This window comes from Sphaeramia orbicularis, chromosome 9 (genome assembly GCF_902148855.1).
Source record: "Sphaeramia orbicularis chromosome 9, fSphaOr1.1, whole genome shotgun sequence".
Taxonomy (NCBI): Eukaryota; Metazoa; Chordata; class Actinopteri; order Kurtiformes; family Apogonidae; genus Sphaeramia; species Sphaeramia orbicularis.
Window position 1 is genome coordinate 31544686 of NC_043965.1, and position 19717 is coordinate 31564402.

Consider the following 19717-nt stretch of genomic DNA (forward strand, 5'->3'; position numbering starts at 1 on the left):
ATTTCGGGCAAACAGGGTAGCTGTGGGCACTGGTAACATGATGTAAACCTATCTTAAGACAGCCTATGTGTTGTGATTACTTTAGCCGACTAGCTAGTTAGATAATGTTGCCGTAATTATAGCGCTTTCATCTGTTTATTAGGCCACCAGACTAACGTTACCTATCGTTGACTGGAACTAATACATACAACGCTAGTTTGATAGCCTATAACCGGAGCTGGTTGAAGACTTTATCTTGCTAGTCTCTAGCCATAACAAGTCTAGGTAGTGGGCTAGTGTTCACTAACTATACCTGAAGCCATTCCAGGGATGTAATCATTAGTGACTTGTCTGCAGCCTACATTGCTTTGGGTTAAATACCGATCTTTGAGAATTGAGTCTTTTGTGTTTATCCGACGAACTAATTAGTTATTACAATTTTAACTGTATTATGTCTGTTACCAAATGTTTTGTAGCTTTGTAGGTCTGATCTGTACTGCAGATATAAAACTGATAAGTTGAGGCATAATATTGTTAAAATTCCATTTATTTTTCTTAAGGAATTTGAGTTTTTTCAGGTTATTCAAATTTTTTGGTGAAAGGATAGTTTATAAATGTGAACATATTCATAATTGCAATTTGTCTTTTGTACTAAAACAAAGTGAACAGTTTTGAGTCATTGTTTATAGGCTGTTATGCTAGTATTCTACTGGTCCAACACTGCTGAGATCAAATTGGGCTGTATGTGGCCCATGAAAGAAAAATGAGTTTGACACTCCTTTGATGACTTTGAAAGTATTACACCGATCTGCATTTTTTAAAAAGAAATTTTCTGCCTCAGAAATTATTAATAAAATGAATTGAAAAAGAAATTACAAAAATGCTGATCAGCTGATATTTTCATGATAAAGTGTTATTGCACATATTAGTTTATGTACATTTACACACTGTTGCCCATAAATTTTGGAATAAACTACTTCTACCTCTTCTCATGAAATGATGGTGACACTGTGATTTATTCTTCATGTATATAAATAGGAATTAAAAGAGGAATGTGTCTGAAAACAAAATTATTCCAACTTTATGGGCAACAGTGTACAATAGATTTATAAATCTTCCACTTCAAAGAACCTGAAAAATGAATGTACTTGACTATGCAGACAGTGCTTTGAAGTAGCTCTGGTAGCTCTGAGACAAACATTCGTTTTGAGCAACACCCATTCTCTCTTTAATTGTCAGAATTCCATATTTTGACCCAAGACTGTATCTATATCCTGACCTAATTTGTCTTTATTGGTGACTCAAACATGGTTAAATTTCAATATTTTTATTCTAGTTTCATATTTGTAGACCAGTGCCATTAGTGTGCAGTTCTCTAACCTTTTAACATGACAGTTGATAATCTGTTCTTGTAATATTAGATATTTACAGATTGTTTTTCATCGTCAGATGTTGTCAGTTTATACAGTACGACCCGCTATTTAAAAAAATAGTTTAATGTTGTTGTAACTCAAACATTTAATGTGTTTTTACTGATTCCTTTCCAAAGACATTGGTGCATTTATGATAAACATTGATTTGTTACTTTTTAAGGGCTCATAGCTGTATTTGTTATTAACATAAAATGATTGCCAAAATTTTTAGAAAACTTGACAAATTTAACCCTATAAAACCATTTGTATCGTATTTGCTACACCAGGTTCTGAGACCTTTATCCTATCAACAAGATAAATACTTTCCTTAAAGGGGTCATATTTTGCTAAACCCACTTTTATGACTTTTTGGTACATTTATTTGTGTATTTGGACCCAAATAGTTCATAAAGTTTGAATTTGAACCCCCCAGGTGCTGCAAAGCTATCTTTATATTCCTTTTGACAAAAATCAAGTGGATTTCTCCGACCAGTTTCAATTCCTGTTTAATTTGTTATGTTTTGTATCTAATTACGTCACAGCATTTGCACAAATAAGGTCAAGACTTCAGAAGAACATTTCTCTGAGTACGACATAATTGTTTATCAGCTGCAGCAGTTGTAGTTCATACTGAAAATATGTCCAAACTTCAAGCCAGTTACCTAAAATGTTCAGTTGTTGGTTGTATTAACGAACACAAGTGGCTGAACGGGACAGAGCAGCACAGTCAGCAACCTGGAGGGGGTGGGGCGTGAAGACCTTTCTGGTGTCATTACTCAGGAATAGGGTTGAAGATGGACCTGTGGCGTTAAATTAATGAAGAATCCAGACCCAAGCAGAGCATTTACAGTTTATGTAGACCACAGGGAAATGTTTTAAAATGCATAATTCCATTCGAAAAAGAAAAATATCACTCCTTTAAAAACCTGTTGTATATGACCTGATATGGGTTTTCTGTCCCCTGGTGGATTATCATCCCACTGCAGCCAGTGGAAAGGCTTTTTTTGGGGGGTCTTTTTCAACATGGCCGCTAAATTTAAATCATCTGAAACATATTTTGTAGGAAAGTCTTTGGTCTTTTTCAAAAAAGTTATGTTAAGAAGAACATTATTCGGTTGAAAATTGAAAAATATTGAAATTATGGTGCCATTCAAGGGAAATAAAAAGGCTGTAGTTGCATGCAAAAAAAAAGAGAAATACCTGAAATGTTATATATTTTCAAAATGTTACCAAGATAATTTTCACTTGTTCCATTTGCAGATTTTTTTTGCTTAATTCAAGATTTTTTTGCTTAATTCAAGCAAAAAAAATCTGCCAATGGAACAATTGAAAATTATCTTGGAAAGATTCCCTGATATAAGATTTTCAAGATCTCTTGTTTAAAAATAAGTTCTTATATCTTACTGAAAAGTTACAATTTAGGTGATTATGTCTTATTTTAAGTGTGAGGAGATATTTTGACTCGAAATGAGAAAATATACTAGATAAGATTGAAATTTTTGCAATGTAAATATTAAAGTTAAAAGTGGATTAAAACAGGCTCATTTCATGCAATATTTGCTGTGCTCAGAGCAACCATCTGCATGTTTCATGAACATTATGACGTGAAATCATGTTTTGGAGACAAAAAAATAATAAAAGGTCAGTACTCTCAGATCTATCATGTGTTCTAATAATTGTGCACTGTAAAAACAAATGTTTAGAATGTACTCAATAAAAGTGAGGGAACAATTTGCACTCATTTTGGTTGAGTAGATTTTACCCAATATTTTGAGTAAAATGTGATTAAATTGAACAGCTATAACACACTAAAAGAAATGAGGTAAAATCCACCTTTCATATCCCAATAGATTATCAACAAATTATTAATAAAAAGTGAGTAAGATTAACTCTCAGTTGTTAATAGGAATATGTTCATCTACGTAATTTAGGGCAGGGAATATCAGTCTAAATATTGGTAGTGTCGATACTAAGGTGTGTGTGTGTATTGGTATCAGATCGATACCAAAGTCCCCAGTATCGCCCACCCTTTATTTAATTGTTATTATTAACAACTAATCAGTGTATCTATCTAACTAATACTTATTCAAGGAAGGATAGTTTTACTTGAAAAGCTGCCACTCCTATATACAATACCATTACAGAGAATAATGAAACAAAGGAGCAAGTTAGCTCATGGTGCAGGAATATGCAACTCAACAGAAATATTCATTCAACAAATAAATAACTAATCAAAACAGTAAAACACACCATAACTGCGCTATGTATTTAAAAAAAAAAAAAAAACAACACCACTCCTTATCAACTCAGAACACTGTTTAACACATAAAAACTGTCCCAACTAGTTTGTCCCAATGCATGCTGGAAAACTCCTCCCAGCTGCTCTTCCAACACACCACAATATTATGGGGTACATTTTATTATAATATTTTAAGTAGCAATTGTTACTGTTAATAAATAGGGAGAATTTAACCAGTCCCAATAGATTTCACTGCACTGTAAACCCCAGTAAGTTAATTTAACTCAAAAAAATAGTTGAAACTGATTACATCGAAATTTTTAAGTAATGTAACTCTAAACCCGTTGCCTTAAAAAATTTAAGTAATTAGTAATGAAAACTTGAGTGTATCAAACTTAAATGCTTGATTTGAATGGAACTGCTATTTTAAGTCCAACACACTAAATGCCAAATTGCTTTGTATAATCTATAACTTAATATCATCAGTTCATTGCACTCAATTCCAAGTTGATTTAATTAAAATCTTCTGTAATTTAAATTGTTTTTTGCAAAATTATTAAACTCAATACATTGTTGCATGGATTGAAAATGAGCAAGGAGCCAAGTTTTAATGACTATCTAGTACGGGAAGTTCTTTTGAATTGGAAAAGCATAAAGATTTACACTGTTCAGTAGTAACTGAAGACAAACAGGAAATTTATTGTTGGGCCTACGGCTCTCACTCATGATGCAGCTCCACAAAAATACAAAAACAAACACAAAAAGGCCAATAAACATTGCCATACACACATTAAGTCAAAATTAACACTAACACTACCACCCTGCTGAACTCCTGCACAGAAAAATAACACATTTTCAACAACATGCCCAATACCCACAATGCAATGCAGAGATTAAAAAAAAGGTGTGGTCATGACTAAAATTTAATGATTTAAATCCATTCAACTTAAACAGTTTTTATACTTTTGAATATGTCTACAAATTAGTAGAATATACTTAACATTTTATAGTAATGCAATAAAACTTAAATCATTTAAGTACATTGTAATTAAAGCATTTTAGTGAATACAAAGTCTACAAGGGCTACAGTGTGGCTAAATATTACTGTTGATTCAAATGTAACTGATTTCCATAGTTTGTATTTACCAACCCCCAAAACCCTTTTTTACAGTGTGGTGACCTCTGTACTTTTATTGTCTTAGTTTACAGACGTCTTTTTAAACTCACTGGAAACATCACAAACACAATTATTTTACATCAATATGAATTACACTGATCTACAATTTTTTAGAAATGATTTGCTTCAGATATTAAATGTGCTAAATATTACGTATTTTAATAAGATTAACTGGAAAGTAAATGACAAAAGTGCCGGTTTGCTGATGTTTTCAAGGTATATGATTAAGTGTTATTACACATATATATTGGTTTATGTACATTTATATAATAGTTTTATAAATCTTCCACTAAATAGAACCTGTGAAGTCAATGTATTCTAATGTGCAGACAATGTTTTGAAGTAGATCTTGTAGCTCTGAGACAAATATTCCTTTTGAGTCAAACCCATTCTCTCCTTAATTCTTAAATTTCACATTTTGACCCAAGGCTGTATCTTGGAAAGTTCAGCCAACCAGCATTTTTGACTTGATTTTTCTTTATCAGTGACTCTCATGTGGTAAAATTTCATTACTTTTATTCTGGAGGCATTTTCCTTGTAGACCAGTGTTACAGTAAAACCTCATAGATCTGCCCATGTGGCTACACAATAAACACAGCTTCCTATAATTCAAATGAAATTATTTTTTATAGTTTTCACACATTATCATTATGCGTAAAGATACTAAGATAATAGGTAGAAAATATCAGTAGTATTAGAGTTGAGCAGTCTACTGTAGGTTTTTCCTCCTTTTCCCCAAGAGGTGCATTAGCTGGTGGCGGTGATGCCTGCAGGCAGTCCTCGGTTGCCGGGGAAACACAGATGGTGGATGAAGCGCGCATACAAAAGACCATAAACCTGTGGCAGCAGCTGGAGACCGAGACCGCCGATTAATTCCCGTCTGTGCCTCCTCGCTCAGTCAAAGACATCGGCGTTGTGTTTAATACCTTCCATCTATTTTCTTTGTCCCGGGGCTTCCGTTTCTTCTTCATCCTGTTTTCCCCGGACTGGACTCCAGTCAGTGCGCAGCTGTTGTTGGCACTCCCACATCTGCTTGTGTCTCAGGTCGGCAGCCATAAAGACGACGTTCAGCCGCGGATCCTTTGGTAGACGAAGCTCCAGGTCCAGAGGGAGAGCAGCCTTTTTACTGCAGGCGAAACCACACAGACCTGCTTTATCACACATACAGTAGGAAGTTTAATCTGAGCATGGAGAAGGAGGAAGACGATGCGCTGACGACGTCGCACCGTTTGATACTGCGGGACAGGTGCGTGTGGAAGCTGGAGGTCTGTGGTGCGTAAAAGGATCTTTTTTATTCCCTTTTTTTTATTCCTTTGTGTTTGTCTAATCAGCGTGCTGTCTCGCCAATCAAACCAGTTCAATCTGATTTATTGTTGTCAGTTCTGGTATATTAAACATCGATTTTTTTTGGAATGTGTTGCAGAGGAGGGCCCATTATAGAGCATGTCTGTCACATCCATGCAGGGTTGATCTATATATACATTTATTTATTAATAGCCATGACATTATGCCATTTATTTTGGACGTATTGCATGCAAAATACGAGGTTTATTAACCCTTTATAGGGCACTCATTTCAACCTTAGTGATTGTGAAATTTTTTTATTGTTATGTACAAAATCAAGGTTAATTAACTTACCATATTTGGTTCCTTGTCTATAAGTGGCAAAAAAAAGAAGTACATATATATATATATATATATATATATATATATACATATATATATATATATATATATATATATATATATATATATATATATATAAAACAAACAAACATGTAATGTGAAAGGAACATGCATTTTAGAACATTAGACCAACATAAGTGCTCATCCAGACACTTATCAACACCCACATTATCCCTTTGAACATCATTCCTTATATTAGTACCATTACTTCATGGTACCTAACAAAGCAGGTACACTCACTGTTCATGCAGAGGTGGACCTTACAGACCCTGTAGACCACATTTAACCTGACATTGTTGACTCACTGTCCTCACTGGAACTGTTGCTGTCACTATCTTGTAATGTATGTGGAAATTACCAGAAATAGTCACTTGCCTGATAAAGGGTTAAATCTTTGGCATTACCATTCCTTATTATTACAATAGTTTGGAGTGCAGCTCCTATGTTTCTGTCCAGATAAATCATTTAAATTTAAGCCTTAGCTGTGTGAAATCCTCCTGGTTCCATGTATTTCTTTAGCATTTTAGGATATTGTGACATTAAGACAGAAAGATACACTTCCAGGGTTAGACTTATTTATATATTTATGTGTTTTTTGTTCTCTAGGTAACCCTATGGTCATGAGGCTTGGACTTTGCCCTGGATCCAGCTGCTGTCAGGACACTGGGAGGATCCACATGGGACCCACAGCAGGACAGGTTATGTGTACATGATGAATTATCTTTTCTAAAATCAGGAAGGAGGTTAATTCTCATCATCACATAATATGAGAGAAAATACAGCAGGGGAATTTAAATATAGCCTGAGAGTTTTTCAGTGTTGTAAAGAAAGGCTGTCTCTAGAGGTTCATGTCTTATACTAGTGTGTTTCACTCTCGTTTGCATCAGGCTGAATAAAAGATGTATGAGTAGAAATAATTAAGGGAAATAAAGAGCAATCCCTGCATAGCTTTGGGTGGACAGTTGGGTTGCGTCCCACTTTTCTGCTGCTTTGTTTCATGTGTTCTTCTCCAGTTACACTGATGTGAAAGCAGACTGGGACTCACACTGGACCTCATTGTCCTCCCGGCGGCGTCGCTCCAACATCCACTGTATACTGCCTCTAATAGACTGGTACAGGATCTCTCCGATGATTTACTCTGCATGTGACGTTTATTTCCCTCATATTCAGTTTACACTCTGCACTGTGACTTGTTATGTAGGTCTAGATGAATTTAAATCACTGTGCTGCTTTTTACAGTCAATCCTGCTTTTGCCAACAAACAGTATGTGTGTGTCTGTGTGTTAAGCCTCTACGCTGGCAGGGTGTGCAGATAAATGTGGAACAGATAGAACATGAGAGATTAGTTGTGTTAAATCACTGCCATATTTCCTGCTATATGCTACTCTTCTCTCCAGGATTATAGTGGAGAGGGGAGATAAACCAACGTGAAAGTGGAGACCATGATCAAATCAGATTAGCATAATCTGCTTTTCTCATTCATTATTCAACATTATGCAGGATTATCTTTAAAAAAACCTGTTTGCATTTGTCATGTTTGACCAGTTATGAAGGCAGGAATATGTTTTTAAAGGCATGTAAAGAAGGTCAGCAGGGATATATTCACAGTGTTACGAATTAGAAAAATGTGCGCTAACATTATAATCATTTTCCACGTCAACTAAAACAGCTGATGTCATTTGTCCTACAGTGTTTGATGCCATCACTGCTGTCCTGCTCCTGTAGATGAAGATGATCCAGGCTCAGACTTTCCTGACTGATGGACTACAGAGATGACCTCTGACCTTTGTGTGTGATTAAGTTCAATACACCACCAATGGATTGTGGTCAGCGTCAGTGTAATATGTTTTTATAAGGTGGTTTATTGAGCCAAGAATAATTCGCTGTTGTAGGGTATTCTGTTCCCTCTTGGTTGTTTGTGTGTTTTCTTTGGGTGTGAGTAATATTTTTATTGCTTCATCCACTCCTCCGCTGTTTTTGATTAATCAAAAACAGTGACACAATGTCCAACGGACACCCCTCACACATTTTTCAGCTGATGATTGCGGACACCTCTTCTCTGTGTTACCTTGGTTACTCTGCTTTTTCCACATAGAAGACATTTACAATTCACAAGGACGCTGTGGTGTCTGTTAGCCTGGCACTTTACTCTCTATCCTAGACCCACAACTGGAAAACACTGACATTTTAAGCCTGTAAAAAAACCACATTGATACTGTATATTATGTTTCCATTTTGAAAAAAAATCCCATAATTAACTCTACATGTTCTTTGTTTACACTGAAATCTCCCAAATCAGCTGTGGTGCCAACTATTTTCTACTGTGTGTACATTACTGCTGTGTGGGTGTGTGTTCTTGTGTGAGTGCATGTGTTTGTGTGCATGTGCTGCAACTGTGTGCGTGTTTACTCCTGTATGTGTGCATGTGTAATTCCTGTTTGTCTACCAAACCTATTTGTTATGGGCCTGAGCTATAAGCTGCTTTTCAGTGATTTTCTCAAAGCTGCAAACTGTTAAAATGCCTGAAGCTGTTCTTTTAGCCTCTAAATGTTCCAGACAAGGGATAAGATATTTACAAATGATTATTAGCATTTACTCAAAAGTCAATGAAATGCCAGTTACGTTAGAATTTTTGTGGTATAGATAATGAGAAGAATGTCACTGAAGATTAATGGTTTGTATTTTTCTAAATGATGCCCAGTGGCTTTCATTAAATCAGCCTGGTGCCATAAAGCCCATCATCTTATGTTTAAGGAAATTACACAGAATGCTAATAATTACATGCAAATAACCTTTTACCCAGGTCTGGATTGTACTAACAGAATCTCACTAATATCTAACAGTACTAATGTCTGCTAACAGTCAGATGATTACTAACCTATCCTTGCTAATTACTGTGCTAATGGCTGGCCTTGTTCCTAACCCTCCAACTAACTCTCTGCTTTATGCTCGCAGTCTGATGCACATACTCCTTTTCCATCATCCTGCAGCCCTTTTTGGTCTATAAATGAACTATTCAGTAGAAGTGTTTGAGAAGGAATCAGTGAAAATGTTAAAGTGTGCATGTTATGGAAGGTTTCAGGATTTGGAAAGGAGAATGTTACAAGATTCAAAAAGAGCAGAAACTGCTGTTACTATCAATCTGGGTTGACCACACAGGTTTCTTTAGAGAATTCACATAAAGTCTTATCATCAGATTCCAATTATTATGTTTTCAGATGACACAGTGTAAATTCCTGTCTTCTGGGACTTCCATTATGATGGTTCTGTGCACTGTGTGGTCAACCTCTGCAGGTGAGTGTCTGGCTTGTTGTCAACACAGGGAATGTAGTAAACTACAAGCCAAGCAAACCCAAACTCCACTACTAACTGATGAGTTGTTACTAACAGTGCAAGCATCCACCTGTTGCTCTGACTAACATTTCTGTACTCTTTTCAACTAATACCTGATTGTTGTCTCAATCTGCAACCTAATTATCTTAGAGATTTTGTACTCCTTATCAACACATGCCCTGTGGCAAAATACAATGGAAGATTCTAAAACTTTTAACTAATGTATTTTCTCGTGCCTTGAGTGTGTTCTTCTATACTCTGAGTGAAGCCTCATAGCTCTAAGAGTATCTTAGAATGTGTTTGTGACCTGCTCTATCAGTAGATACAAAGAAAATGCATAAATTACACTGTTCTGTGCCTTGCAAACTACTAACATCTCCTTGAGTTTAATTAACACATACTAACCCAAAGAGCTGCCAGTGGCTCTTTACAAACTAACAAACTAACCTACTAATAAAAGTATGATCTAACAAACTAACTGAAATCACTAACTTTGTAGAATCTGTGAAGTAACCTCAGTCTGAGTTATTGGATCAGTTAATGAATGTGTTATCAGAGTAAATCTCTGTTTAAAAAAAGGAAAATAATATGCTTGTACATTATGTGTGAACGAGTGTGTGTTTGTGTGGGTGTGAGGAAATAAATCTTTCAAGCTGTGACCTGATTCTGAAAAACAATCATTTGGCATTGAAGTGCATCTGAGTTTATGGGAGTGACCTAGTCCAAATGTAATAATGAAACTCTGCTGAGGATCAGGTTCCTGATCTAACACAAAAGATGACTGTTATTCAATGATGAAGTGTCATTCATGAAAATAAAAAAAAAAAAAAGAAAAGATTGTACACCACTATTTTTGCATTTTTTTTGTAATAAAAATCACTTTTTACTCTAAGATATTTAATTTTGCTGTCTCTAAACTTGAATTACAAACCACAAACTGTAACAGTCAGCAGGTAAGATGGTGTCTGTCACTATGGTGGTGTACAAAGGTACACCACCATAGTGATGCATTCTAACTGAGTGATTTTATTGAAATACTTAAGTACAAATATTGATGTCCTTGTCCTTCAATGGAGTATTTCCATTGTACAGAACTCTTCCTTTATATTTATACCTCAACTGTATTTCAGAGGCAAACACTAGATTTTCCTCCACTGCAATTTTCTGACAGCTTTTGTTACTTTTCAGATTATATTTTTTATTCCTGTTCTATTTAGTGAAAACCAAGAATCTCCAAATGTATTCAATTTTAATGTTTATGTTGATTGTTTATTATTATTGGTTGAGTTTAAAATTGTGCAAATTCTTAAGATAAATAAACTTTTTTTAAAAAATTGTGGAAAATCAATTGTCACAAAGCTGAAAACAGGCCTGTTTTCGAACTCATGTAAAGCTGGTGGTGGATACATACGTGGTTCTTAACACAGTGATTTTATAGAATATGATGCAAACCACAAAATAAATAACTGTTAAAGATCAGCTCAACATTAAAAATAGTAGTACAGCAGTAAAATGTAACAAACACAATAATGCTGCACTACTACTCTAAGAAACTAAGACAATTTTAGTGCCAAATCACTACATTTTCTCATCACCCTGAACACACATTTTAACTCACTTTAATAAGGTTGTGAGTGCAGTATTTTTACATGTAGTGGAGTGTTATTTTTACTGGAATAAAATATCAGAATACTTCTACCACAGCCAGGGTACTATCAGAAGATCACACGGTATTTTATTGCTATGGTTACACAGTATTGTACTGTTATCCTAAATAATATGTTTAGTCTGTTAACATCTGCCATTGTGAAATATAATTCAGCACATTCAGGGTCCTGTATGTGATTGTAACATCTGTGACCAACCACATCCCAATCCCCAACTCACCCAGAATGAATGCATATGTGTTTTGCAATACTAAATATGTAAAACTGATTATATTCCTTTGTGTTTGACTATATATTGAAATTATTTAGAGAAATGTAAACTCTGAGGTTGAGCGATGACTTAATGAGGGGTTTAATCCAAGATGAGATGATGTTATTTTCTTTATAGAGTAGTGGTAGTGTGTATTCACAACATTTTATCATCTTTTTTAAGGTAAAGACATGTAATGTTTCTAAAGCTTTATAAGGTTTGTGTATTTAAGGCTTATTCATACCAGGTTTTCATAGCTGCACTGTTACAGCAGGGGGCAGCAATTCACTAATTTAGAACAACTGATCCTTGGTGGACTGGATACTGTGTCCCTGGATGAAAGGATGTTCTGTTCATATTTACAGATGTTTGGAAAAGTGTTTGGTTGAACAATTTGTATAAACAAACTTAGACCAGGTCATTTCAGCATTAATTATTTCAGGATGGGAACAGTTTTATACATACACATATTCAGAAAAGCATTGCTGTCAGAAGAAACTGTTATCAGCCGCTGCTTATTGGAGGATATTAAACAATCAAACATCATATTTTTTTTTTTTAAATTTTACTTAAAAATGTGTCTGCCGCAAAAATAAGAAATGAAACTTGATTCACTAAATTAAATCATCAATAAATGTATGCATTTATTGATTCATGTGTTTACTTATTAAGTAAAACGCATGCTTATTTTGTCTACTGTGTCGTGTGCCATAAGTATTTGATGTCTTATGTGTGAGAAAACCACACAGACTGAGCGGTCCTGCACACAGACACACACACATTGGTGGACCTTCATTCCAGCGTCTTCTCGGTTTGTGTCAGACCGAGGGGACTCTGCCCCCCATTAGAGCCCGATGTGATCCAGATGACAGGGGTTTCCAAAGGTAGGAGCAGCGGGGCCCGGGGTCTTCATGGGTCAGCTGTAATTCACCACAGAGCTCAGAGAGCAGAGTCTGAACACACACAACCCCTCACATAACAGCCAGCCTCCACTTAAAGTCTTAAATATCACACAAACTCTGGTTCAAAGGCAGGTATGTTGGGTTGAAAAACATTAATCGACTTAATGATGTTCTCCAGTGAATTGTTACTTTTGCCAGCCTTTAATAATCTACTAATGCTCAGGTTTACAGATACTCGGGTGCCACAGATGCATTTGTGGTCCAGAGAGAGCTATAGAGAAGAAACATGGTGGACTGGAGAGGAATAATTCCACAATTATCTCATCGTTTTAGAATTTCTGGAGATTTTACCAATTATCTATTTCCGTTTTACTCTCTCCCTGAGTAAAATAAGGAATGTGTGTGCTCAGTGCATATGTATGCTTGTGTGTGTGTGTGTGTCTTTGTGTATGTGTGTGACCCAGGAGCAGTTCTTTGTAACCAGAGCCTCCATCACAGGGAGGATGTCTGCTGGAATAACAGCTCACTGCCTCCAACGGAATTTGTCTGTAAGCTGTAAAAGATGGCGAGGGAGAAGAAGAAGAAAAGTACACTCTGGAAGTATTTCTCTCTGTGGTTCTGTAATCAGCAGTACTTGGCCCTGCGGAGTTTAAAATAGTAAATCCGCTCAAAGACAGTTCAAGGGCTGAATAGAGATTGCTCTCCCTGCAGGTATGTGTGTTTGTATGTGTGTCTGTGCTTGTAGTTGGAATAAAGATGTGCAAGACTGGTTCTAACATTCTTGAGCTTTTCTATTTTTAGGGTATGAGTCTTGTTTAGGCCTGCTGTTTGTGTAGTGTTGCTATATGTATTTTCCAAGCTTAAACACCAAATACTGTCCATAATATACATAGATACATGAGCCAATATTTCTGTTGGGCAAAAATAATTGTTTGTAAATGCACCAACTACTTATTAAGCTACAAAAAGTGATTCATAATGGGACAAAACCCAATCGTGTCTTCTTGGTTTGTAAAAAATGCCTTTCATTTGGATTTTCTGGCCTTTTTCTCTCTGTCCTTTTTTAAAGTGTATCATAAAGTCTAAGTATTTTACTACATCACAGATACAGGCATAACTCGCTGTGACTGTGGCCAGCACTTATATTTTTTTGGGCCCCAAGACAAGTATAGGGGAGTAGGAATGGTAGCACAGAGCTGCAGAATTTGGGTCAGGGGTTGCAGGTCTTTAAATGTACAATAGGGGCTTTAACACAAGGGCAGGGGGAGTTCACGAAAATGGTTTGCAGACTTTTAAAACATTTGATGAGGAGGAAAAATCTAGCTAATCCGTTCAAACAGGGCAATCTCTGTCTAAACCAGGCTGCAGGTTGTTGAGATCAACCGAACACTGAGGCAATGACGTGACTCAGTGTCTGCAGAACCACAAAACATGATGTGGCTCGAGCATTTTGGAAAATTCTGAAAGCACAAATTGTTTTTCTGCTTAAATGTTGCTGCAAAATGACTAGTAGGCAATGCTGTTTGGTTATCCCACCACCTCTCTCTTTTCCTGACTTCATCCTTTTTTGTCTGCTTCTAAACTTCTGAATCGTCCTTCATTAAAGTTTTCAACACATGATCTGTTTCCATTTAGATATTTGACACATGATCCACTTGGCCACATCATTTCGACGTCCATTCCGTCTCATTTCATACACTAAGTTCTGTTAATAGTGTGAAAATTGTGATATTAAGTCGGAGACCTGGTGCCTCCTAAATGTCTTTCTTTTTCCTGCCTGCAGCCAACATTCAGTGACTAGATAAGCGGACAGTCGTAGAGGGCCAATCTGTCCTACTGGCTGGTGAATGATGGACAGTAATTAAAAGTTAGCTAATAACCTCTTCACACCTGACATTTCAACAGGGAGGTCCTGGACACCATTATCTACATATAGATTAAACAGCGTAATTGGCAGGGAGATAGGGTTAGGAGGATCGCGAAAGGAAAAAGAGAAAAAAAGGCCAGGCCATCGCCAAACCATTAAGCAGAATATCTGAGTGACACTCTGATTTTGCTCCTCTTGCTAATGCGACAGGAATTGAGCTGAACTAAAATGCTAAATGAATGAAGCCTATCTCGGTGTGGTTATTACCGGGGCAAACATCGGCCATGGAAAATAGCTTTAATTTCATAATAATTGCTAGATGGACGTGACTCGTTAGAGACACAATATGAGAGTGAAAAGAGAGGGAGGAAGAGGATAGTAAGGGATGGGGGAAGGGAGGAAGAGCAACTCAGGCCTTCTGAGGATGAATGCTGTTAGTTGGACTGCAGTGCTTGTGCTCCCAGACACTGCAATTTACACAAACTCATTGATAAGTGATGCTGTGGAGTGATGAGATGCAAATGAAGGGAATTATCTGCACTGTCATTAGCATTGTGAAAATATGCAATACCTCATTTAGAAAGTCACACACTCCTGAGTGAGTTCTTACACAGGCTTTATTGCTCCCACCGGTTTATACATGCAAGTAATAGTTAGCCCAGTTCGTTCAAATTCTGAACACATGTATCACATCCGATTCCAAATGTCTGATGTGTTTACAAATGAACTGAAGTCCTGAGCAGTTTAACAAAACACTCACATCTCTATTCCATCCTAAAGCCTTGGAGTGCTGTCGCATCCCTCCTCACCTGGTTCAGTCGAAAGTTGTGTAAAACTGTAGCTGCACAGATCTAAAAACAGCCATCCCTCCTGTTCGCTTCCTCTAAAATAAATCAAGCTGACAGTGAAAACTTAACAGTAATGACAAAAGCATGCAGACACTCGTGGCCCCTAAAGCTATGGAAGCATTAATGGTTGCCTTAAAACCTGCCAGGTCACTGCTCAGTGTTTCTCTGACTCTTATTATTATTCAGTGATGAATATAAACCTTCTTTCCAGCTATAGGAGGATAATTTAGTCACATTTTAGCCTATTATTTTCCATCTAAAAGGGGCAATTAGTCGACTGCATGAAGCAATTGTTTTTAACCTTTTTTGTTCCCACAGTTTTTCTGTAAGAGCTTTTCTTTAGAGATACTCATGCCAACTTTACAAACATATATTAATTAAAAACAGTTGCTTGTTCATCTTATATATTATCTCATTGTGACCTGGGAGACTGAAATCAACACATAAAACAGTACTATCTTTCTTATGTATGAGTGTGTGTGCATTCTGTTCATCATAAATCTAAAACTGACCCCAGTGTAACACGATCGCACAATGTTCGTATAAATTATGAGAAAATTATTTTGAATATGAGTTAAAATCAAATTCTGCAACTGGTATTCTGTTTAAAATAGGAAACATATAAATCAAAATCATATTTTTATGTTGTTACAGTTTTAGATTTTTTATTAAATCTTAGTTTAAATCAGAAATGTTTTACTGATAGCTTGTGTCAGTACTTTTTAGTACAGTTATAAGATAAGGAAAGCTACAAAAAAAAAAAAAAAAAAAAAACTCCCCTGAAATATATATGCTTTGCTCTTCATTTTTGGATCAAACGTCCCCCAGTTGAACACAGGGGCTGAGTTTTGCAGTGAGTTGTGCTGAGGTTATGTTCTCAACCACTAGATGTCTCTCTTGCTTTAGTCTGGATGCTGCCATGTTGTGACTGGAGTGTGTATCTGAGCCATCTGTCCATGACTTGTCTCTCCAGACCCAGGGTTCATCCATCATGTCCAGAGGTGCAAGTCTCTTTAAAACCAAACAAGAAAACATTTCTTTATTCGTCTGCTTCATGTCTGTTCTCTGCTCTTTCTTTCTTTCTCTCACATTCTCCACATTCTCTTTCTGTCTCGCCCTCTCCCTCTGTCTTTTTCCATCCCTCTACCTTCGATAAAAGGATCACTTTACTGTTTATACAAGGGGATTGGTGTTGTTAACAGGTGTAGGGTAATGGGATCCCCACTGGCAGCCAGGCACAGAGAGGGTCGCACCCCTCCTCTTCCCCACACTCACACTCTCACCAGCGATACTCTTCTGATGGATTGCACCCACCATTCATCTAAATTATGTCACTGGCAATGAGCTATCAGTTCAATCTGGCCTAAACGAAGCACAGGGTTTGTTTCTGTTGACACTTCCTCAGCACTCACTTCTCCTCCTGATTACTGTCAGGGCCTGTAGCAGTGACGCAGCTCGGCCAAGCTTGGAGCTGGGTCCCCACTCCGTCACACAGCACATTGTGTGTGTGTGTGTGGCCCCATTTTCACTGCCACTTTACAGCTGTTGAGAAGCTGTTATCAAGAAGAGTATGAGAGCTTTGATTCTGCTGAATTCAGCAGCTCCTGATTGCTGTTACATTAACCCTGACATGGTGTAAATTTACCACTTAAAATTTACGCAAGGTGCAAATTGTTGCCTCACCTTTTACAGTAAGAAGAGGTGTTACACCTAATTGGAAACCAGACTTTCATGTGACTTCCAAAGTCAGCAGTGGGATAGGGAAGATATCTGTATGATATAAAACCAAGCGAATAAAAATGAGAAAGGTGTTCCTTCACAACTGCCATTTTAATCCAGTCCAGCCATTTTGGATCCCGTGTTTCTTTTCTCTCACAGCGTCTCGAAGCATCCCCTCCTCCTCCTTGTGTTTAATTCCTTTTTCTCCTGGCGTCCCTCAGAAATCCTCCCAGCTGCATAACAGATGTCAAATCTCTTTCTTTCTCCTTCTTTTTTTCTGATGTTCTTTCTTTCTTATCTGTTTAAATCACTGATGCACTGTACATGATGATGACATCGACTACACAGTTGAGTTACAAACCACTGTTGTCATACTGGTTATAAGTTACCTTTATTAAAGTTGTTTTGTCCTGTGTTAATTTCACCAAATCACTCCTTCAAATGTGCTACTCGCATTTGGGAATTCCACCGTACTCTAGTCAGACAAAGGCGAGTGATGGGTGGCCGCAGACACAGTGAGAGGACCCACACTGCAAAGAGTAAAAAAGTTAGTCTCTGGTTTTTCTCTCATTGACTTAAATTACTCCAGAGAGTTGATTTTATTAACCAAATTCCTGAAATGATTAAATGACTGTTTAACCCATATGGATTCATTCATGATTTGAAGCCTGATAGTGTGCAGTATAGTTTTCTCTTTTTCTGACAACTAGGCTTTTTTAGACGTATTAACCAGCTGGGGGTGGAGACAGGAGGCAGAAAATCATGGATTCTGAAAAAAAGAGAGAATTTAGAAGCGGCCCCGACATTACACAAGTTTAGTGATTTGCAGGTTAATTGAGCCTATCTAACACGTTATTAGCTTGTTATTTCAGATAAACAACCCAATAAATGTTCCCCAGATTACATTATTACAGTTGTAAAATGTGCCCAGGGAATCAGCTCCTCTATATAAAAAACTCATGATCATGCCTCCCCCATACTCATTGTTTTTTATTGAGTTCTTCGCCCACAGGAGCCAAATATAGAACTAAAGCTGCACTGATAGAAATAATCTGCAATACTTAGTTTTGAATCTACACTCCCAAACGTTTTAAAATGCACGTTTTACCCATGCCTGACAGCGAGTTCACAAGATGTACAAAAGAAAGCCCTTTCACAACATTTGCATCATTCGTTTGATGTCTAGACATTATATGTTTCTTTTCTCTTTCTTTTTTTCTACATCTGACAGGCTAGTATGTCATCTCCTAAGAGAGAGGTACTTGACTGAAGTCACTGTGTAGACAGTACAATGCTTCCACATTGGTCCATATTCATGAAGGTGTAGCTTTTACTGACATATTTTCTTATGGGAACAAATCACCACCAGGGTGTGGAGAAACTGCAGCATAGACCACAGTCTCTGGAGTTTTGTCACTTTCATCTGATCTGAGTCCAGTTTGTATTGCCTGTCGTACTGGGAAGTTCCCATGCGTGAACGGGCCAGTTTTCAGATCCCTATTTGTACAAGTCAGAGCATAGATGGTGAGGAGGAGGCTTGAGTGATCAGGGGTTGGGGTGACAGGACATAAGATGTAAGGTGAAGATCACAGACAGTCAGAAAAAAGACAAGGTGCACAAGTCAAAGAGAACTGAAGGGACAGAATGAGAGAGCATCTGTTGTGTCTTGTACAGTCAGCAGTTTAGATTTTGCCCCCAGTCTTTCAATCTATTTGATGATCTATTTCTGGAAAGAGTGGAAAGTCAAATTACGGCCTGGGATATGCAAACAAATTAACATGCAATTCTTACTGTCCGTCATGCAAAAACCACAAATGGTCACAACATATGACAAATGTATTACATCAGAAAATCCCCAGAGATGAGACACACATTCCCTGAGCGCATGCTAGGGTGGCTTTTGGATTATGACTGCATTACTGACTAGCTGTATATTCATTTTTTATACAAATTTGCCATATGAAGAAATATCTTGGTCCTTGAAAGCTGAAAAAGAAAGAAAGTTTTTGTTTTCCATGCCAGCAATCAGGAATCTGGTAAGTGCCATTTAAATTTTTTGATCTCAGTTTGCATTATGAATCTGCAGTGATGACTGCAAGTCATATAAGTGTTTACTGACCAATCGTGGTGACCTTAACAATAGTGTTATTGATTAGTTACACTGATTGTTTTTCCTGTATTAGTTGAAGCCAGTGTTCTTTTTGCCAATATCCTCCTTCCTGCAGAATGACATTGAACATACGCTGAGTTGAACACACATGGGAGAGAGGGTTAGCAACAAGTCAATAACCAAAACACAGCAGAGCAGTGAAGGTTATAGAGGTGTTGTATGCATGTAGACTTTTAAATGTGTGTCTACTTGTGCGCAGGGGTGTGCACACAAGCGAAGGCTTTTGTAGTCCGTTACGAGGCCTAGGTATTCCTCCTCTACCTCATTAGCGCTGATTTACGCCACATCTAGGTGAAGGCAAGCAGGATGGACCTCCCACCTCCCCACCACCATTTACGCACACACACACACACACACACACACGCACTCAAACACACACTGCCCTGTACCCCCCCCTCCCCCCCCCCCCCCTCCCTATCTCTCTCCTTCTCATTCTCCTGCCGCGCACAGACAATGGGGCCCTGGAGA

At 37.3% G+C, this 19717-nt stretch overlaps 1 long non-coding RNA gene across 1 annotated transcript; it reads left to right on the forward strand.

The window, feature by feature from the left end:
* The first annotated feature begins 5431 nt into the window (after positions 1–5431).
* On the forward strand, positions 5432–10640 carry LOC115425731 (uncharacterized). Its single transcript, XR_003936267.1, has 3 exons — positions 5432–6079; positions 7100–7605; positions 8184–10640. It is a non-coding gene; the product is annotated as an uncharacterized LOC115425731 (long non-coding RNA).
* The last annotated feature ends 9077 nt before the right edge of the window (positions 10641–19717 follow it).